General features: G+C 41.5%; 1 pseudogene; it reads left to right on the forward strand.

Annotated features, from left to right (window-relative positions):
• The first annotated feature begins 17462 nt into the window (after positions 1-17462).
• LOC101681915 lies at positions 17463-19129 on the forward strand (annotated as a pseudogene).
• The last annotated feature ends 3246 nt before the right edge of the window (positions 19130-22375 follow it).

The following is a 22375-nucleotide window of genomic DNA, read 5'->3' on the forward strand; positions in this document are numbered from 1 at the left end:
GTGAACTTCAGTTAACAGCATCTTATCTGTTTGTGTGGCAGTGCCTGGTACATAGAAAGAGATGCTTGTAAAATGTTTGCAGAATGAATGAATGAATGAATGGACAAATGAATGTTGGGCCTTATATTGGTCTTCTGGGTCAGCTACAACAAATTGCTACATATTCAGTGGCTTAAACCAACAGAAATTTGTTCTCTCACAATTCTGGAGGCCAGAAGTCTGAAATCAAGGACTGTATTCTCCCAGAAGGCTCTAGGCAAGAATTTGTTCTTGGCTCTTCCAGCTTCTGGGGGCTCCCAGCCTTCCCTGGCTTGTAGCTACATCGCTATGATCTCTGCCTCCGTGGTCATATTGCCCTCCCCTCTTCTGTGTGTCCCTTATTAAGATCCTTGTCAGAGCACCTGGGTGGCTCAGTTGGTTAAGTGTCTGCCTTCAGTTCAGGTCGTGATCCCGGCCAGGGTGTTGGGTTGAAGCCCCATATCAGGTTCCTTGCTCAGTGGGGAGCCTGCTTCTTCCTCTGCCTGTCCCTTCCCCTGCTTGTGCTCTTTGTCTCTCTCTCATTCTCTCACACACAAATAAATAACTAAAATCTTCAAAGAAGAACAAGATACTTGTCATTGGACTTAGAGTCTACTTGGATAATCTGGAATGATCTCCTTATCTCAAGAGCCTTAACTTAATTATATCTGCAAAGATTCTTTTTCTAATAAGGTCTCACTCAATCCCCAGGTCTTGTTGATTAGGACACGGACATATCATTTTGGGGACCACCATTCAACCTACTACATTCATTTTTAATGGTCATTAAACTATCACCATTGCCCAACTAATAATTCTTGGTTTGTGATAGTACTTGCCACGTGCAAAACGGAAGTATTAGAAATTCACAGCATAATGTTTAACAAGCTAACTCTTGAAATCAGACAAGTCTGAATTTGATACCAGTTTTGATACTTAGTGGTAGTGTGCCAAGGTGTTGAAGTCCCACTTATTTCATGTTCCCCATCTCTAAAATGAGAATAGCAGTACCTACCTCCTGAGAAAATACAAACATCCAATGGAATAATGTTTGAAAATTACTTGACATAGGACTATATAGCTGACATGCTACAAGGCAGTTTCTGGAAGTCAATAAAAAATAGGAGCTTATTTCTTTTCCCTGGTTTCAGGCTGCCCGGGGTGTCAGGCTTTTAGTTTTCCCCAGAAATTTAGCTGAAATCAACATATTTTTACTGAGGATTTACTCTGTGCCATTCACTATCACATATAATAGGTATAAATGGCAAATAAGACAGACACAATCCTTGGCCTCACAGGCCTCACAGTGTGACGGCATCAATGGTTAATAAAACCTGGAATTAAAATAAGCATTGCCATTATGACAACTGGGGAAAATATAGGAATTGCCAAGGAGTATAGGGGCCCTAATGCAGGCACAATACTGGATAGAGGAAGAAGATCGTATATAGGAGGATACTTACATTTACAGCAGGGGCTGATTTGGACTCTGGCCATAACTGAGGAACTGGTGGGCTAGTAGTTGCCCAGGAATCTGAGTTGATTTTACCTAGGGAATGTGGGTCTATGAGGAGATGTGTGCTCTGTGTCTGGAGAGCAAAACTGGGAGGCAAGGAGGCCTCTTAGTTTACGTTTGCCTGGGAGACTCTAAGACCAAGATTTGAGCGCAAGTAGGCTTTTCTTGGAAATAGTTTTCAAAACCACTATTTTTTGATATTTTATTTATTTAATTGACAGGGAGAGACACAGCGAGAGAGGGAACACAGGCCAGGGGAGTAGGAGAAGCAGGCTTCCCACTGAGCAGGAATCCTGATGTGGGGCTTGATGCCAGGACCCGGAGGTCCTGCCCTGAGCCAAAGGCAGACGCTTAACCGACTTAGCCACCTAGGCATCCCCAAAAACACTATTAAGAGACTGGAGAAGTGACACACATCAGAAAAGAATCACTACTCAAGGCCTTATCAAGCCAGTTAAGGCTGTCGTTCACTGGAGCTTCATTGTGATGGGAAATTCTAGAAGCCAATGTCAAACACAAGCCTCAGAGTAATCTCCACCTGCTCTCAGAAGCTGGCTGAGCACTGTGCCCAAGAAGCTGGGCCACGGGCAGGACAGACAGGCTACTAATGAAGCTCCCAGGCAAAGCAGTGCACCTGTGGGGTCATTGGTAAGGCCCAAGGAAGTAGGGGCAGGACACAGACAGCATGTGATCCAGGAGGAGAACACGGTCTGCGGCCCAGCCAGTTGTCAGGGATGATGTCTGAGGCCCATGAAGAGAAGGGTTTCTAGCAAGAGCTAAAGAAGTTTTTCTCATGAGGTTCCATGTGATACTTGTGACGCTTGAGGCGACAACTCATGCTTCTCAAGGGCCAGGTGACAAAACGCAGCACAGAGCTGGGAGGAGGAGCTGTTTCCCTACGAATGCCTAGAAGACAGCGTGGCCCATCAGCATAAAGGCTTAAACTGAACCAGTTCTGTTCAGACCCCTTGTGATTCACAGTTTTGAGGTAAAGTGAAAGCTGCTTCCCTGGCATGGAAAATCAGGGCAGGCCTGTTTTTGGCTTCACAGGAGTGGGGGCCCCCAAAACCAAGACCAAAGGAGGAATAAGTTTGGAGAACACATCTAAAATTCTTCCGAGGAATTCTCAGAAAGAAGCAGGAAGACTTTGGGAGAAAAGTGTCCTGGAAGAGATGAAACAAATGGACTAGTGGGGTTTGAGTTTTTACCGTTGACACACCAAGACTGGAGTAGCCTGTGGAAATTCAGTTTACATGTGACTCCCTTCCTATCCCTCCCCCCGAAGAGGTTGCTGACATGTATGTCCAGCATTCCATGTATCTTAAAAAAAGTTTTTAAACATATTTTTATAAAGATGTTATTTATTTATTTGAGAGCAAGAGCGAGAAAGAGAGAGAGAGAGAGAGAGAGAGAGAGCACAAGCACAGAAGGAGAAGCAGACTCCCTGCGGGGCTCAATCCCAGGACCCTGGGACCATGACCTGAGCCAAAGGCAGACATTTCGCTGACTGAGCAAGCCAGGCCCCCCGCATTCTACATATCTTATCTCACTTATTCTTTGTGATAAATCCAATGTATATAGGTGAGGAAACTGAGTTTTTCAACAAAGGTAAATAGTTTGCTTACTATACACAGCTAGTCAGCAGCAAATTGGGTATTTGAACCCTAACTTGTCTGACCTGAGAGCCCGTGCTTGTTTACACTAGCTCCTTATGCTAGCTGGTGATGTCAGTAAGTACACACACACGTGTGGGCATGCACATATAAACAGCTTGAATCTGGAAATGGATTTTAAGTTAATAATAATCTCGAGAAGCTGAAACCACAACCAATTACTGAGTTATACGAGATGCTTAAGTTATGTAAGAGGTTTTTTTTTTTTTTTTTTTTTTTTTTTTTTTTAAGGGACAACCCCAGCAGAATTTAAAACAGAAGGATGGAGGACTGAAGATGAAGGGAGTAGATGCCATTATTATTCACTGACATGAAAAAAAAAATGAGAAAGGCAAAGAGAAAGGGAAAAAATGGCACACCTCTGTCTTTTCTCTTAAAGGGAATAATTAGCTATTTGCTTGACAATGGCTTGTTTTTGTCCCAGAGTGACGGATGAAATCTGGGTCCGGGTTCTCAAGGCTAAGAATTCCCTGTCTAAAATGGCTGCCCCAACCATTCAGAGAACTAACAGAGAGCGAGTACTAATATCGGAATCTCGTTCTTGTGTTAGACGTTCTAGCAGTTTCTCTCTGACTGTTGTTAGACGAATGAGAGACGCTGACTTTATTTTGGGGGCTGAGCTCGTATGTTAGTCTGTGATGCCCTTCAGAAGAAGGGGAAAGGAAAGAGAAATAGGGTTTAAGGTGTGAGAGTGAAGAAACTTACACTCTCAAGGATCTGGAGTGAGTGCAATCCGAGTGTAGCCAAGTAAGACATTTAAAGAAAGTGTTGGGATCCTTATATTCTCCTTTGTGTTGGCAAGAAAGATGTCGAAGATGTAATGAAATGGCTGAATAAATCCACAGAGAAAATATAAACCCACGCCTTCTTTCATAGTGCTAGTGTATCCTCAAGGAATGGAAATTGATGTTAATAAGTGTCATGGTTCATAAAGTTACAGATAACATTTACTAAGCACTCATTATCTGTCAGGCAGTCTGTTTGGTCATGTATAATCTCAATTATCTCAAGGGCACCCCAAAGCAGGCTTTATTTTTAGATAAGGAAACGCGGGCTAGAGAGAGAATTTACACTGCCCACGCGCTTGCAGCTTCTATGTGATAGAGCTGGAATTTGGATCTCGAATAGTCAGACTTTAGAACTTGCTTTCCAAGACGAATATGTTATACTGCTTCCTTATATGCTAAAAGAGGAGCATGGTCCTGGTCATAAAATTTTCCTTGAAGTGCAGGGGTGCATAAATTAGTTTTGGACTATCTACTCCTTCTTTGCATACATCACCCTTATGAGTGAATTTCTGAAATATTGACTCAAACCGTGCCTTCCTGCTGGATTTTAAGCACAGTGAATGCAGGATTCTTTCTGTTTTGTCCCTCTTCGTATGCCCAGTACCAGCATGGGTAGTTACCAGACAGAGTGGGCACTGATGAATTTTTGTTAATTAAATAAAACTATCCTTCAGTTCTCTCTGTTAAGTGGGGGTGGGGGGTGAAAACTCCCAAGAGTTGCTGAGGAATGCAATACAATTTTTAAAAAAAAGATTTTATTTACTTATTTGACAGAGAGAAAGAGAAAAAGCATGCCAGAGAGGACAAGTAAGGGGAGTGGAAGATGTAGAGGGAGAAGCAGACTCCCCACTGAGTAGGGAGCCCGATGTGGGGCTCGATCCCAGGACCCTGGGATCATGACCTGAGCTGAAGGCAGTCGCTTAATGACTGAGCCACCCAGGGCCCCAAATACATTTTTAATTCGTTGGTTTCTAACATAATGGTGCCCTGTCCCTATAGCTCCTAACACTTGTAATGTCTAATTATTCAGGAGGCATATACTTGTTAACTGCCTTGTTTTAGGCATAATATCAACTCTTAGATGTGAGTTATATTTTCATATTCATAGGGTCCATAAATGTACCTTTTGAAGCATTCATGGGGGTGGTGTTTTAAATGTACTTTGAAAAAGCTGCACTCAGAGGAACAGATTTGGGTTTTTTGGTTTTTTTCCCTTGGCTGACAAGCTTTTTCTAGGTGCGGCTCAGATCTACTCTTCTAGTAATGCATGGATGTCATAAGGTACTGTACAAAGAGATGCCTTCCCTTCCCTTGAAACTTTAGGAAAGGAACCTACATTTGAACTTGCCACACAATCTGCAGTTGTCTGCACCATGAAATGTTCAGCTGACCTTCATTCATAGTACCCAAGATGAGTTTTATAGCGCGCCTACTACAGTGCCTGGTACCTAGTTAAGCACTCCAGGAATGCTAGTTAGCTGGCTGATTGAATGAACGAATGCATGAAGGTATGGTTTGAATCAAGTTGGTATGATGTAAAGAGACAGAAATACTCCCCCTCTGCCTGCAAATGACCAAAGTCTCACCTGCATCCATATTTGGTCTAAAATTTTGGAACACCGTTGGAAAGCAAATATACTATATGGGTTCCTAACCCACTACCTTGAATGGGTATTCCAGATTTAGAATTGTCCAAGCTCTAGGTAGAGGGGAAGATTCTAGAAGATGAGACGCAGGGCAGGTCCATTTCAATGAGGAGTGGGGAATGTGGTGAGGGGTAGAGAAGCTACAGGTGGGATAGGAAATCAACACAAGGGAAGATGCTGTAATAAGATTGCAGATAAATGCTATAAGGGGTGTGTGGAGGCACCAAAAGTCACATTCCGATTTCCCATTGGCCACTGGGGTCCCCTCAGATCGCCACCTGTGGCCCCAGAGCAGGACTGCAGCCTAGGGACAGACTGCTATCCATGACTTTGGAGCAAGTATTCTGACATGGCGAAAGTGTCATGTGTATGTCTGCCATAAATGAGGAACTTATTGCTGGACAGCTCCAGCTCTCCCGACTGTCCCAGTGGAGTGGAACAGTTGCCATATTAGCTAGCCTCCAAGATGGAGCACGATGAACCTTGCCTTTTGGTATTCATTTCCTTGTGTCCTCCCATACAGAAGAGGACATTGAAAATGATGGAGGGTGACCTCTGAGGCTAAGATATAAAAGACAACACTGCTGCCACCTCTGTCTCTTGGACAGTTTGTTCCAGAGGAAGTGAGCAACCATGTCATGAGGATATGCATGCAGTCTTATAGAGAAACTAAGGTCTTCCACCCACAGCCAGCAGCAGCCTACCAGTCATGGGAGGGAGCCCCCTTGGAACATGATGCTCTAGCTAAGGACATCAGTGTACAAGTTTTTGTGTAGGCATATGTTTTCATTTAGCGTGGGTAGATACCAAAGAGTGGGATTGCTGGGTAATATAGTGAAGGTGTGTTTAACTTTTTAAGAAAGTCCTGTTTTCCAAAGTGGCTGTATCTTTTGCATTTCCCCCAGCAATGTATGAGAGTTCTTATTTATCCATATCCTTGTCAATAGTTCTTGTTGTCTGACTTTTTTCTTTTAAATATTTTTATAGTTTTAACTCTAACATTTAGCTCTACAGTTCATCTTTTGGCTTGTGGATGTCCACACATACCAGCACCATTTGTTGAAAAGACTACCCTCTCCCAGTGAATTGCTTTGGAAACTTTGTTGAAAAATTGAAGGACCACAAATACAAAAGTGTAGTTCTTGATTCTCAGTTTTGTTCTATTGATCTGAATGTCTCTCCTTAATGTACTACCAAACTCTCTTGATTGCTATATCTTTATAGTAAGCTCTAAAATTTTTGACATAAAAGTCTGCCAATTTCTTTTTTAAAAACTGGCTTAGCTATTCTGGCACTTCTGATTTTTCATATAAATTTTATGATAATCTTATTGACTGATTGAGAGAGAGATAGAAAGCCTGATGAAAATTTAATGGGGATTGTACTGAATCTATTGGTCAATGTTGGAAGAATTATTATTTTAACATTATAGAATATTCCAAAATCCAAAACCATGGAATGTCTATTTATTAGATTTTCTTTAATTTCCCTTAGCAAAGTTTGTAATTTTTAGTGTTCTTGCCTTGCAATTCTTTTGTTAAATGTATTGCAAAACTTTTATTCTTCTTGATGATATTATGGATGGAATTATTTTCTTAATTTCACTTTCAGATTATTCATTCCTCATATATGTAGAAAGACAATTGATTTTCCTATATTGGTATTGTGTCCTTCAACTTGGCTGAACTTGATTATCTGTTCTAATAGTGTTTTGAGAATTCTGTAGGATTTTGTATACACAGGATTATATCATCTGTGAAGTTTTAATTTTTCTTTTCCAAACTGAATATTTTCTCCTTCTTGTCCTTACATAATTGCACTGGTCAAACCTCAAGTGCAATGCTGAACAGAAATTGTGAGATGGACAGCCTTTCCTTAGTTCTGATCTTAGGGGGAAAGCATTCAGTCTTTCACCATGAAATATTGTAGCTGTATGGTTTTTAAGGGTACTCTTTTTCAGTTTGAGGAAGTTCCCTTGTATGTCAAGTTTGTTGAGAGTTTTTACCATGAATAGGTATTGGATTTTGTGAAATACCTGTTCTGATCATGATCATGCAGTATTTGCCCTTTATTCTCTTAATATGGTTTGTTATGTTAGTTGGTTTTCAGTTTTATTTTTAAATTTTTATTTATTTATTTATTTCAGAGAGAGAGAGAGTGAGAGAGTGCGAGTGGGTGCACACATGAGTGGGGGAAGTGGCAGAGGGGGAGGGAGAGGGACAAGTAGACTCTGTTGAGCATGGAGTCCAACATGAGGCTTGATCCCAGGACCCCGAGATCATGGCCCAAGCCAAAACTAAGGGTTGGACGTTTAACTAACTGAGCCATCCAGGTGCCCCTGGTTTTCAGCTTTAAACCAACCTTGAATTCCTAGGATAAATCCCATTTGGTTGTGATACATAATCCTTTTTATATCTGACTAGATTTGGTTTGCTAATCTTTTTGAGAATTATAGTGTCCATATTCATGAGGGATGTTGGTCTGCAATTTTCTTTTTTGTGATGTCTTTGTCTGACTTTGGTATCATGGTTATACTGCTTCATAGAATTAATTTAGAGTTGTTCCCTTTTCTATTCTCAGGAAGAGTTTGTGAAGGACTGGCATTATTTCATCTTTACATCTTTGATAGAATTTACCTTTGAATCCATCTAGTCCTGAGTTTTGTTTCATGGGGATATTTTAGATTACTAAATCTATTTCTTTACTTGTTATAGACTTATTTCTATTTTCTATTTTTTTAGTCAATTTTGCTAATTTATGTCTTTCTATGCATTTGTACATTTCACCTAAACTGTCTGATTTGTTGTCTTAAAGTAGTTCATGGTATCCCCTTATAATTCTTCTGTGTTTTGTAAGATCAGTAGTAATGTCCCCTCTTTTTTATCCTGATTTTGGTGCTCTGTGTCTTCTCTCTTTTTTCTTGGTCAGTCTAACTAAAGTTTTATCGGTTTTGTTGATCTTTTCAAAGAATTAGGTTTATTGATCTTTCTTTAATAATTTCCTATTTTATTGATTTGCATTCTAATCTATTATCTTTTTTCTGCTTGCCTTGCATTTAATTAACTCTCTTTTGGGATTCATAAGGTGAAAGTTTAATATATTGATTTCAGACCTTTCTTCTTTTCTAACATAACTATTTGTGAATATAAATTCCTCTCTTAATATTGCTTTAGTTGGAACCCATATATTTTTATATGGTGTGGTTTCATTTTCATTCAGTTGAAAAATATTTTCCTCATTAATTTCTTCTTTGACCCACAGATAGAAAAGTGATATTCAGTCACCAAATATTTGTGGATTTGACAATTTTTTAAAAAGATTTTATTTACTTATTTAATACAGAGAGAGAAAGTGTGTGCAAGTACAAGCAGTGGGAGAGGGAGAGACAGGCTCTCTATGAAGCAGGGAGCCCAATGTGGGACTTGATCCCAGGACCATGGAATCATGACCTGAAGCGAAGGCAGATGCTCAACCGACTGAGACACCCAGGGGCCCCAATATTTTTGTTTTTGTTTTTTTATTTCTAAATTATTTCCATTGTGTTTCAGAGAATATACTTTAAATTATTTCAATCCTTTTTAATTTATTGGTGCTAGTTTTATTGCTTAGAGTATGGTTCATCCTGCAGAAAGTTCTGTGTGTAATTGAAAGAATGTGTAGTATATTGTTGTTTAGTGGAGTGTTCTACAGATGTCAGTTAGGTCAAGTTGTTTGATAGCATTGTACCTGTAAGGCACAGCAGTCTTATATATTCTTGCTGAAGTTTTGTCTAGTTATTTGATCAGTTTTGGGGAGTTGAATATTGAAGTCTCTCAATTTATTGTTAAATTGTATATTTACTCATTTTTGTATCATGTATGTGTAGACATAATTATGGCCCCCTAATATATATAAGTCATAATCAATCCCTAGAATCCATGAATACACATGACACAGCTGAAGAGAATTAAGGTTGCAGATGTAATTAAGATTGCTAATCAGCTGACCTTTATAATATCTGAAGTAGCTCTTAGTCTAAAGTGAAAAATCATTCCCTCCTGCCCACGGAACTACACAGCCAACACCAAATTAGAAAACTATGTGCTGTCTTTAGAAAGGGGAAGCAATCCAGTATCCCATTCATTATGTCAAGCAGTGACAAATTTGGCCTCTTCTTCAGCTCGTTGTGTGCCTTTGAGTGGATGACTTGACTTTCACTGAGCTTCGGTTTTGTATCTTTAAAATATCTTTTGCCTATTACAGGATAATATATACTTCAAACAGATGTCAAGATGTAGAGAGTAAATAATCCAAAACTCATTTTATATTATTTATTTTTTTAGAGATTTTATTTATTTACTTGACACACACAGAGAGAGAGAGAGAGAGGGAGAGATCACAAGTAGGCAGAGAAAGAGGGGAAGCAGACTCCCCGCTGAGCAGAGAGCCCGATGTGAGGCTTGATCCCAGGACCCTGAGATCATGACCTGAGCCAAAGGCAGAGGCTTAACCCACTGAGCCACCCAGGTGCCCCCAAAACTCATTTTATGTGGTGAGAGAGGTGGTGTGTTTGAAAACATTCACTGCCTGGGCACTGGGAGGCAGCAACTCTTTCTCACAAAAATGGCCAAGGTAAAACATGGAGAATAGCTTGAGGGCTTTGTATCTCACAACAAATGACATTCATGACCAATTAGGATGTTCCTTCACATTCTGTACAGTTAGCTTTGAGGGAGAACTGGCTCACTCAGGCTTCTGAAATATTTTTGCTGCCATGGTGAAGCTGAAACTCCTCCCCGCCTCCCCATCTTTTCGTCATTTGAGTTGGAAAATTTAAGATGATAACATTTCAGCATTTTTTCTATAACTTTAATGTGGAGAGTGAGCCCCTCAGAAAGTCCAACTACCACCACCTTTGAAAGCCCTCTGTGTGTTCTTAATTTGGACTTGCCACTGTCAGCTTGCTTTCCAGCACCTTCCCACCTCACCCCACCCCTGCTAACACACACCCACTCACACAATTTACACCCACACAATGACTCCAACATAAAAAGTGTAGGCTTGTGAAGCAGCAGACTTTTTGAAAATTGCGAATTTAGTTATCAAGGCAATCTCCAGTTACATAAATTGCAGGGCCCAGCGCAAAAGGAAATTGTGGGGCCATTTGTTCAAAAAGCCGGAAAAAAGTGCCAATAAAGGTACTAAAATAGAAAGCTTTATTCTATCTCCCATGGTTTCTCTCTCTCTCTCTTGACTTGTCATGTTTTTTTGTTTGCTATTTAAGGTGTTTTTTTTTTTTTAGGGTGATTTCTTTTTTTTTTAAAATTTTTTATTTTTTATAAACAAATATTTTTATCCCCAGGGGTACAGGTCTGTGAATCGCCAGGTTTACACACTTCACAGCACTCACCAAAGCACATACCCTCCTCGATGTCCATAACCCCACCCCCCTAAGGTGGTTTTAAACAAAGAAAAATTAAAAATTTGAATTACTAGCATGAATTTTACCATTCATTTTTGTATTACCTAATGTTACTTTTTTTTTTTTTAAAGATTTTATTTATTTGTTTGACAGAGAGACAGGGAAAGAGGGAACACAAGCAAGGGGAATGGGAGAGGGAGAAGCAGGCTTCCCCCTGAGCAGGGAGCCCGATGAGGGGCTCCATCCCAGGACCCTGGGATCATGACCTGAGCCCAAGGCAGACACTTAATGGCTGAGACACCCAGGCTCCCCCCAATGCTACTTTTAACCTGTACGCAGAATTGCCAAAATCACATAATCACTATTTTGTAGCTCATACATGCACGTGCATTACGTTCTTAATGGAACAGTGGAAATCCTACACAAAACGAAGCCAAATATTTTTATTTGAATTCTTGATGTCCTCACATTCTACCACTGGTCCACCTTTGGCTTACTGATGAGTAAGGAAAAACTGAAAACAAAGGAACTATAGGTTGCTATATCTTTCCCTTTTCTTCATCATCACTTTTGGAGTAAGTGGTTAGCTAATGGGATGCAGTAACGGGAGTAAGAAAGGATAGAATAGGGTCCCTGGGTTGTTTGTGTTTCTTAGAACACCCTGCTATCTTAGCAAGTTATAGTTTATGGGGGAAAATGTGATTTCTGGGGACTGTCAGTGGCTCTGTATATTCCGTCATAGACATAACACATAAACATTACTCGTACTCATTTTTAGTGTCACTGAACTTTTGATGCCTCATAGATGCACTGGATTTGGTGCTCATGACATATCATGAATGCTATATGTGAATGGGGTGACCACTGTGGGCATGCGTGTTGCCCATGTCTCTTCTGCTTACACTCATGCTCCACAGATTTCCCTTACAAAACACAAGTTTGGAGAAACAGTCATTAAGAATTTGAAGGCTGTGGGGCGTCTGAGTGGTTCAGTCAGTTAAGCATTTGCCTTTGACTCAGGTCATGATCCTGGGGTCCTGGAATCCTGGGGCCCTGGGATTCAGCCGCCATCCTGTTGGGCTCCCTGCTCAGTGGGGAGCCTGCTTCTCCCTCTCCCTCTGTCCCTCCCTCCTGCTCATTCTCTCTCTTACTGAAATATATACAATCTTTAATAAATCATTTTTTAAAAAAAGAATTTTAAGACAGCAACAGCACAACATTAAACCAAGCACAAGATCCTTCTGAATGTGGAGCCAGGTACGGCTGCACAGGTCACACAGCCATGCAGCTGGTCCTGAAGCAATCTTTTCTTTCAATTTCTTCCCCTTTAGCAGGCGTGTCAGGTCTAAATCATTTTTTTGAAGCAGTTTATAAATACACGTTTGTACCCTCACTCTCTGTTGGCATGCCAAGGGACAGGTGCTCAAGCAGGAGGAGTGTTCTCTTCATTTACCCCCACAAACTGCGCCCAAACCGGATGTTTCAGCAAGCTTTCTGAAGAGAATACCCAAGCTTTTGTCATCCCCTATTGTACCTCAAAGTTACACTGATGGATTCAAAAGATGCTGAAAATAAATTGAGGGCTTTTGCCTTGAGGTTACCCAGGAGGCCATGTGACTTCCCTATACCGAGATTGTCGCTGGTAAGTATTCCTGCCCCATCCACTTTTTTCTTATGTTTTCTTATTTATTTTAATTTTATTATTCATTATTATTATTATTCATTTTTAATAATTTATTATTATCATCATATTTATTATTTATTTTAAAAATACTTTATTTAACTTATTTATTTAACTTTATTGAGATATAAGTCAGATACCATAAAATTCATCCTTTATAGTATATGATTCAATAGTTCTCAGTACATTCACGAAGTTCTACAACCATTGCTACTATGTAATTGCAGAACATTCTATCAACACTCCCCCCAAAACCTCTATCTATCTATCTACCTACCTACCTATCAGGAGCCATTTCCCATTTTTTCCAGCCCCAGCCCCTGGAAAACCACTAACCTCTTAACCTGTTTCTATGGATTTGACTATTCTGGGCATTTAATATAAATGGAATGATACAATATGTGGCTTTTTATGCCTGGCTCCTTTAACTTAGCATAATGTTTTCTTTCTTTCTTTCTTTCTTTCTTATTTGTTTGTTTGACAGAGAGAGACACAGTGAGAGAGGGAACACAAGCAGGAGGATTGGGAGAGGGAGAAGCAGGCTTCCCGCTGGGCAGGGAGCCCGATGCGGGTCTCCAACCCAGGACCCTGGGATCATGACCAGAGCCGAAGGCAGACACCCAATGACTGAACCACCCAGGTGCCCCAAGCATGTTTTCAAGATTTATTCATGGTATAGCATGTATCAGAGCTTTATTACTTTTTATGGCTGAATAATAATCTATCATATAAATATACCAAGTTTGGTTTATCCCTTCATCTTTTGAGTTATTTTCACTTTGGGGCTATCATTAAAAATGCTGCCATAAACATTCATGTACAGGTTTTTGTGTGTGGATATAATTCTCTTGGGTATCTAACTAGAAGGGGAATTGCTGGGTCATATGGTAACTCTATGTCTAACTCTGTGAAGAGCTGACAGACTGTTTTTCCCTGTGGCCGCACCATTTTCCATTCCCACCAGTGGCTGATGAGGGTTCCACTTTCTCCTCCTTCTTGTCAGTACTTGCTGTTGTCTGTCCTTTTGATGATAGCCATCCTGGTGAGTGGTATCTCCTTGTGGTTTTGACTTTATTTTTCCAGTGATTAATGATATTGAACATATTTTCATGTGTTCATTGGCCATTTGTAGATCTTCTTTGGCCAAAGGCTTACTCAAACCTTTGCCCAACTTTTTAGTTGAGTCATCTGTTTATTTTTATGTTGTAACCTCTTTTGGTAAATGCATCCTTTTTATTCCTATTTCTTCGTTGATGCTATTATAAATAGAACTTTTCTCTTAATTTCATTTTAATATTGCTCATTGTTGGTGCATAGAAATACAGATGATTTTGTATGTTGATCTTGTATTTTGCAACCTTTCTGAATTTGCTTATTAGTTCTAATAATTTTGGTGTCAATCCTTTTGATTTTCCACATAAAGGACCATGTCATCTATGACTAACTTTACCTCTTCCTTTATAATCTATGTGTGGTTCATTTCTTTTTCTTGCCTTATTGCTCTAGGTATAACCTATGTTACAATATTGAGTAGAAGGTGTGAGAATCCTTGTAGAAGGACATCCTTATCTTGTTCCTGATCTTAGGAGAAAGCTGTCTTTCACCATTAAGTATGATTTTGGCTATGGAGTTTTCGTAAATGTTCTTTCTTAGGTTTAGTAAGATCTCTTCTATTCCTAGTTTCTTGAAGGCTTTTATTATGAAGGGGTGCTAGATTTTGTTCAATGCTTTTCTGCATCCATTGATATGATCGTGTGGTTTCTGTTCTCTATTCTATTAATATGGTGTACTACATTGATTTTTGTGTGTTAAACTAACTTCACATTCTTGTGATCAATGCCACTTAGCCATGGTGTATAGCCTTTTTTAGATGTTGCTGAATTCAGTTTGCTAATTTTTTAAAAGGATTTTGCATCTACATTCATAAGAGATATTGATCTGTAGTATGTTTAGTGACTTTCCTGGACTCATTCTATAAAATCTGTATTAATTTGTTGTGTGTGGCCACTGAAGTCTCTGCATGGTTAGCATCATAGTCAGCTATCCATGGAGCAAGGATATTTTTTTAAATGCTTTGAGTCAGTATGTGTTCCAGCATTTGCTGAGAGGCCCAGTCCATGTTTCGGGGCTTCGAATGTTCCAGCAGACAATTTTGTGCCTCTGTGCTTCATTTCCTGCTTGTGAAGAGCCTCATTATTGGAGATCTTTTTTGGGCATAGGCACAGCCCAGCACATTCATGTGGCCTTCTATTTTTTTTTTTAAATTTTATTTATTTATTTATTTGAGAGAGAGGGGGGGGGAGAGGGAGCATGAGCAGGGGAAGGGGCAGAGGGAGAATCAGGCTCCCTGCTGAGCAGAGAGCCTGATGTGGGGCTCCATCCCAGGACCCTGAGATCATGACCTGAGCCGAAGGCAGACACTTCACTGACTGACCCACCCAGGGGCCCCTCATGTGGTCTTCTTGATTCCTGACAGTATGTCAGAGCTTTTTGAAGCACTTACAGAAATCCTATTCCCCAATTTTTTCTTTTAAAGTTTTTGGTCAGCCTCTTGTTAACCCCAACTTGTTATACCATCTCAGGCAGCTGTGATTTTAAATAATTGCCAATGATTGCTTTTACAAATGTCCTGCAGGTAGAGCTGTTTGCACAGAGAAAGTTCTGAGTCAGGTCAAGTAAAGATGAGCTCTAAGAGTGGAGCATAAGTGAACTGCCAGACAGGTCAAATAGTGACAATTCTCTGGGGTTGGGTTTTTTAGGGACTTTTCAAGGCTGTTCTATTCTCCCTCCAGTGAATGCTAAGCTGTTCGGTTTCCCAGCTCCCATAAACGTGATTTCATGGGTTTTCAAGGCTACTGTGGAAATGGGGAGAAGGGGTAGGATTAGAGCAAGTTAAAATGCCACAGTATTTGCTGTTCTTACCAAGATTCAGCTACTTTTCTAGAATAAACATTCCTAATATTGTTGTGAACCTTTAATTAATTATTTTGAGTACTGAAAACATTGATTATGATAATTTTATCCAGTGTTCTTGCTTTTATGGGGAATGGATTTTTGGAGGTGTATTACATCATTTTATATGTTGAGGTTGAGCTGCCTCACCTATCTAAAAAAAAAAAAGGAAGAAAGAAAAAAGGAAGAAGGAAGGAAGGAAGGAAGGGAAGGAAGAATTCCCCTTAAGTTACCAAAAAAGGAAATACTTCTAATTTTTCTGTCTCCTTGTACCCACATCTGGTGCTTATCAGAAATAAAGGGTATTCTCAGGCATTTTCTACCAACTAATGCTCTTGAAGCCTGGGACTGGACTAGAAGGAGAGAGATCATAAGGTGTGGCACTGTTCTCCTGGGTCCCATCCTCTATGGAGCTGCAATTGCTTCTTGTGTCATGGTCAGTCAGTTGCATGTTTACAATAATCCTTTGTTCTACTGTAACACAATGACATACACCATATTCCCATGGATGTACTCAAGGCCATGGATGTCCACCCTACATCCCACTGGCTTTCCCATCCAACAAAGGATGTTAGGAAAAAAATGTGAGTAGGTGTCTTAGTTGGCCTTACCCCAGAATTAGACCCTAAGACAAGGACTAGAGTGCTAATTGTTAATTTGGGAGGAAATCCCTGAAAGTGCTGCTTGGGGACTGGGGATGGAAGATGGGAAAGGAAAGAAGCCAATAAAAAGTGTGTCTTCTTGCAAGTTAACACTGTGGGAAACTGGAAAGCAATCCTACTGTGGGGCTCTAGGAGCCAGTGTAGAAAATACGCTTCAGAGTTATCTCAACCAAGGGAATATTTAACTCTTAACTCCTATCCCTCCTTGGCTGAGGGCTGCCTGGGGGACATTAATTTTTCAGCACTTTCATCTGGGCCTGCGCAGGGTCCTGAATGTTCTGGAAGCTAGTAAAACACTCTCAGGCAGAAACTCACAGATATTCATAGTAGACAGCTTGAGTGTGGAGAGACGAAGGCCAAGGGCTTTGGGTAAGGCATTAACACTGTCTGCTATAGGACTAATAACATTATTATTGGGATAACTTTGAATATTTGAATATAATAAGTAAACAATATATTTTAGTATTTAACTCTCATTAGTAACAGGTAATTTATGATAATTTCACAGGAGATGGTAAGGCCTACTACTTTTTAAAAAATATTTATTTATTTGAGAGAGAGAGAGAGCGCACACAAGCAGGGGGAGGAGCAGAAGGAGAGGAAGAAGGACAGGAGGAAGGACAAGCAGGCTCCTAGCTGAGCAAGGAGCCCCAGCAGGGTTCAATTCCAGAATCCTGAGATCATGACTCAAGCCAAAGGCAGACACTTAACTGACTGAACCATGAAGGCAACAAGAGGTTTAGTGTTTCATAACAAACTTTTTCAGGGGCTCCTGGGTGGCTCAGTTGTTAAGCATCTGCCTTCAGTTCAGGTCATGATCTCAGGGTCCTGGAATAGAGCCCCACATCAGGCTCCCTGCTCAGCGGGAACTTGTGCCTTCCTCTCCTACTCCTGCTTGTATTCCCTCTCTCGCTGTCTATGTCTTAAAAAAAAAGTTTTCAAAAATGGACCAAATATGTCTGGCCCAGTTGCTGGTGGGGTGAGGGGTGGTGAGACGACGGGCTCCACGTGCTCCATAGCAACGTAATCAGATCCCCTCCCCCTGGAAGGTTCACGAAGAAGCCACCACCACCTGGTCTGGGGGTCACCATGGTGACCAGAGTGCATACCATGATGCTGCTCAACTTCCCAAGTATGAAGTGGAAGAGGAGCCCCTGGAACCAAGATCCAATGAAACAGAAGATGGTGAATCTAGGATTGCCTACAGTTATCCCCCCCGGACTTATTTGGGAACAATCTGCAACTGCTGGACACAGGAGACATGGGCATTCCCCTAACCCTCAGGACAGGTCCCATTTCCCTAAGCCTATCTACAATAGCAAGGGGAAGAGGCTTACTTAACACCCGCAAGTTGCACACCAACCAAATGCCTAAAGTGGCACAACCTCATCACAGAGATGGTTGCCCTCAACCCTGATTTTAAGACTCCTGCAGATTACAAACCTCCAACAAAATGTGTGAGTGATAAAATAATGATTGTACAAGATGCATATCCAGAAATCAACTTCATGGGGCTGCTGATTGGGCCCAGAGGGGACACCCTGAAGAACACAGAGAAGGAGTATAATACCAAGGTTCTGGTCTGGGAAAAAGGGTCTGTCAAAGAAGGGAAAGCTGGGCACCAAGATGACCTGATGTTGTGTGCAGAAGGTGAGCCATTTCTTGCCCTAGTTACCACCAGCTCCATAGAGAATGTGAAGAATGCCATGGAACAGATAAGAAACATCCTGAAACAGGGTATTGAGACCCCTGAAGACCGGAATGATCTATGGAAGATGCAGCTTCAGTAGTTGGCTTGCTTGAATAGGACCCTTCAGGAAGACAAGAGCAGGATCATAAGAACCTGGTAGAGTTCAGAGACCCACAGCACTACCAATACCATAGCGTGGATCAAGTGTGGCCACGCTGCTTCTGATTGGGTATTCCAAAGGCCTGCTGACTCCTAATCAGTTCAGAAGAAAGCATGGATGGTTCAATCTCATGGCTGAACCAGGTGAAGCACCTGTGGTCTCCGCCTCTGGGCCCACCACCATGCCCCTGGTCAGTGCTCCTGGGCCTGCTGCTCCCACCAACAATCCACCTCCCCTGTCTGCCATGTCTACCACCCAGAGCTGCCCGCCTTGAATGATGAATTCTGGTGTTTCAGAGTTGGTCCTACAATGGCATGCACAGAGCTGCTCCTGGAGGTGGTCCCCAGTCTCCCACACCTATTGCCCAGCTTGACAAGTGGACATGCTGGACATCCCATGCAGCATAACCTTAATGGACCCCCACTCCCTTGGACACAGCTACCACCACCACAGATGAACCAGGGCCCCCTCCTGCCTGGGCACCATGGCCCTCCTCCAATGGATTGGTACCTGGGAAGTACACCTGTGGGCTCTGGGGTCTATTGCTCTCATCAAGGAAAACTTATGATGCTAACACCTCCAACGGACATGATGCCACCACTGCCTTCCAGTGGGCAGCCCCCACCACCTCCCTCTGGTCCTCTTCTCCCATGGCAGCAGCAGCAGCAGCCTCCACCACAACCCTTCTGCTCCGCTGCAGTATGTCTTCCAGTACCCCCTTGCCATGGCGGCAAAGATCCCTCCCCGCGGTGGCAATGGCCTGAACCATCAGAGTGAGGACTTTCCAAGCCCAATGTGACCTTTTCAGCTAGACAGCCTCAGAAGCGCCCCTGGTGGACAGGCTGGTTTGGCAAAGCAGCCTGAGTTTGTGGACAGAATCAGAACGTGGGGTCTCCGTCCTTATCATGAAATTTATATTAGTTTTTTGCTTTTTCTCTTGTTATTTCCTTATCTCTTCCTTCCTTCAGACTCCATCCAAGGAGACGGTGTTCCTTAATCTTCTGCTGCAATTAGATTCTTTTCCTTTTTGTCCATTCCTTGTTCTTCTCTTCCCAAGGAGAAGAGAGAGCAGATGGTTTTAGGCAGAAATTCAGCCATTAACGTCAAGCCAGTTGTTGAGGACGGGTTCTTTTGGTTCTCAGATTTTCAGGGTTGCGGTGAAAAAAAATTTTCTTTTTTGTAGTATGAATATTTTTGTCTCTGCCACCTTTGTAGAATAGTGGGTTAATTTCCAGGTCTGGGGTTGACATCCATCTTGGCACTTCTGGAGTGGTAGGTGGGGCCACTCAAGTCACGTTTGACTTGTCTGCCACCCTGGAGAGTCGTTTCCATGCTTCCTGAGCACCTAAGCTACCTCAGATTCCATTTGCTCCCCTCCTTCCTGGAAGGTTTCCTTTTAAATTTTATTTTAATCCCAAACATCTGAATGTTTTGCAGTGTCTAGGGGTTGGAGCCTCTTGTTTTTCATTCTACTTCCTTTTTTCTCCCCTTCCCTCTTCATAGAGTGATTATATTGACAATAATATATAATATGCATTCTCTTCACTGGTTTATCTGCAGAAATTTCTCTGGGCTTTTTTTTTTTTTTTTTTTTTTGGCTTATGATTCAACCCTGTGTTAAAGGAGAGTGTTCCATTGAATACAAGAGCAATGCAGTTAAAAAATTTTTTAAAAAAGCCACACTGAGCTAGTAATTTTAACAATTATAGCAAGGATGTCATTGGTCAGCAGGCCTGTACTCTCATAATGAGATTACAATACTCATTATAGCAATTGAATGATAATTGTATGCAATTGTGTCTGTCTAATAACGGGTTCACTATCTTTACAAACCTTCTCTAGAGATTTTATAGGCCGTCTAGATGGAAATACCCATTGACATTTCTCTCGCTGCTCACACATAGCACGTCCAGTCAGATAATTTCCCAGGACCTTCCCTTGGTCATTGCCTTTATCTCAGCTCCAGCATCACCCTAATAGGTAACTGCTCTCGGCTCTTGGAACCGTTGTGTAGGTCTGAGTATGCCTTCACAGTGCAGGACTAGCAAATTCCCAGAATTGTAGCATTCCAGGAACAGGCTGGGGAACTGCAGGTCCTCTTCACATATATGAAAGTCTCCCCAGGGCTCAAATATCTCAGCTCCTAGATGTGTAATCATGTCTGATGCTGAGATAAGCCAACTAAACCTCTCTGCCTCTTCTAAGCCTTTTCCCAGGGAACTTGAACCACCAAGCATTGCTAATCCCCAGTGTAGGCTCTGGGTTTGTGGGACTGAGACTCAAAGGACTCAAAATGGGAATGTGTCTGTAGCTCTCTTGGAATCTCCAAAGACTTTCCTCACGAGGTCAAAACTTACTCGCCTGCTTTTAGTAACCTGCTATGGCCTTCTTCCATATGCTTCCCTTTTTGGATAGGCTTTTGCACTAAATATATCATTACTTCTTTACTGTGTCTGCTGATGCTCTTATTAGGTCTTTCTCCATTCTTTCAAGCTTCGCATAAACTTTTACTCTGACTTTCCCCCAGTTACTTCTGATAAAACTTTCAGTTATATTTCAAGAGCTTAAAGGATGTGAAAATTTTCAGACTATTTCACTTTGATTCACACATCCTCTCCATTTCCTTCATCCTTATTGTCTTTATTAGTTCCTGGTGGGAATCTAGCAATATGGTCCTATGGAAGCGGGTTTAGGAGAAACCAGTTTGGCCTTGGTGGTTTGCTCTAAAGGTCATCAAGGTGGCCTGCTGCTAGTTCAGAAGTCAAGCTCTGTGATATCTAGCTGGTGGGCACAGCCCTGAGATATTTCATGTACAATTCTTGTGAGTAGAAGCTCCATGGCTATAGATAACCAATCCATCCATGATCCTAAGCACGGTAACACTTAGGCAAGACATGGGGGTCTTTGCCAAGAGAAATAGTTCCAGGAGATGATGGGGAAGAGCATGGATTGAGACATCAATAGATTCAGGTTTGAATCCTGGGTCCAGCCTGTAGTAGTCCTGGTATTTTAGGGACTTGCTAAACCTCAGTTTCTATATCTATAAGATGATAATAACAATGGTGCACCTGGTTCACTCACTTGGTAGAGCATGTGACTCTTGATCTTGGGTTCTTGAGTTCAGTATCTGTGCTGGGTGTAGAGCTTACTTAATAAGAAATGGAATAACAATAGTGTTTACTGTTATTATGGGCTTTTTGGACAAGTTACATGGGACCTAGCACATATTATATGCTCAAAAATGTCAAATGTATGGTGGATAAGACTCCCATCTCAGCTGAGGAATAGGAAGACCAGTCAAGAACAAAGAGGTAGAAGCCATGGCATTTGAACTGTCTCCACACCAAAGTCTCTGGAAACATGGGCATCTGGGTTCAACCAGGCAATGGATTCAACCAGGCATTGAATTCACCCACTACAGTGGGCAAGATGGCTCAGCAAGTCTATAGATCTGGGCCTGTCTCTAGAAGAAAAACATGACTAATTGCTCCTGCTTGAAGGAGAAGGGCTGCACAGAAAGACTCTCTGCATTCTTGCTTCTTTTTGAATGACTATCTAGAAAATTTTCACACACTTTCCCTGAACAGGGAAACTGTGTCCCGTATGATCTTGAGTTCCCCTAATTATAGAATTACAGCATTTTAGACTGGAAGGGACCCAGTGCTACATGCCCTCTGCATCAGCCTGGATACTTACTGCCTTGAAGGTAATCTGTTTTATTTATGGGCAGCTTATATGAATTTTCATTCAATTCAGCAAATCTATTTTATGTGCGTAATATGAGGATAATGGTAATATTGACTTCATAAAATGGAGTGAGGATTAAAAGAAAAGCTCCATGACACAGAGTAAGTCTTTGACAATGTTATTTAGATGCACCACCTGTCCTTAAGTGCTCATAAGTGCTTTCTCAAATGTCAAGAAACACGTCCCCTTCTAACATGCCCAGTCTCCCTTCTGTTGCCATATAAAATAAGTGACCCATCAGACACTTGGGAAGGATTCTCATGTTCTCTGTCTCACATGAAATAGTTCCAATTCTTTCCTTTGTTTCTAGTGTGATCTGGCAAGGAACAGTCCTTCCTTGAAGGTAGATACCTGTCTGGTTTCAGGTGTGGTTCATCTGCTATAGATGACTGTTATGCTGGCACATCTCATGTCTTGGACAGAAACGCATTGGTGTCCTCT

The sequence above is a fragment of the Mustela putorius genome, unplaced genomic scaffold (assembly GCF_011764305.1).
Source record: "Mustela putorius furo isolate JIRA1106 unplaced genomic scaffold, ASM1176430v1.1 tig00003903_pilon_pilon_pilon, whole genome shotgun sequence".
NCBI lineage: Eukaryota > Metazoa > Chordata > Mammalia > Carnivora > Mustelidae > Mustela > Mustela putorius.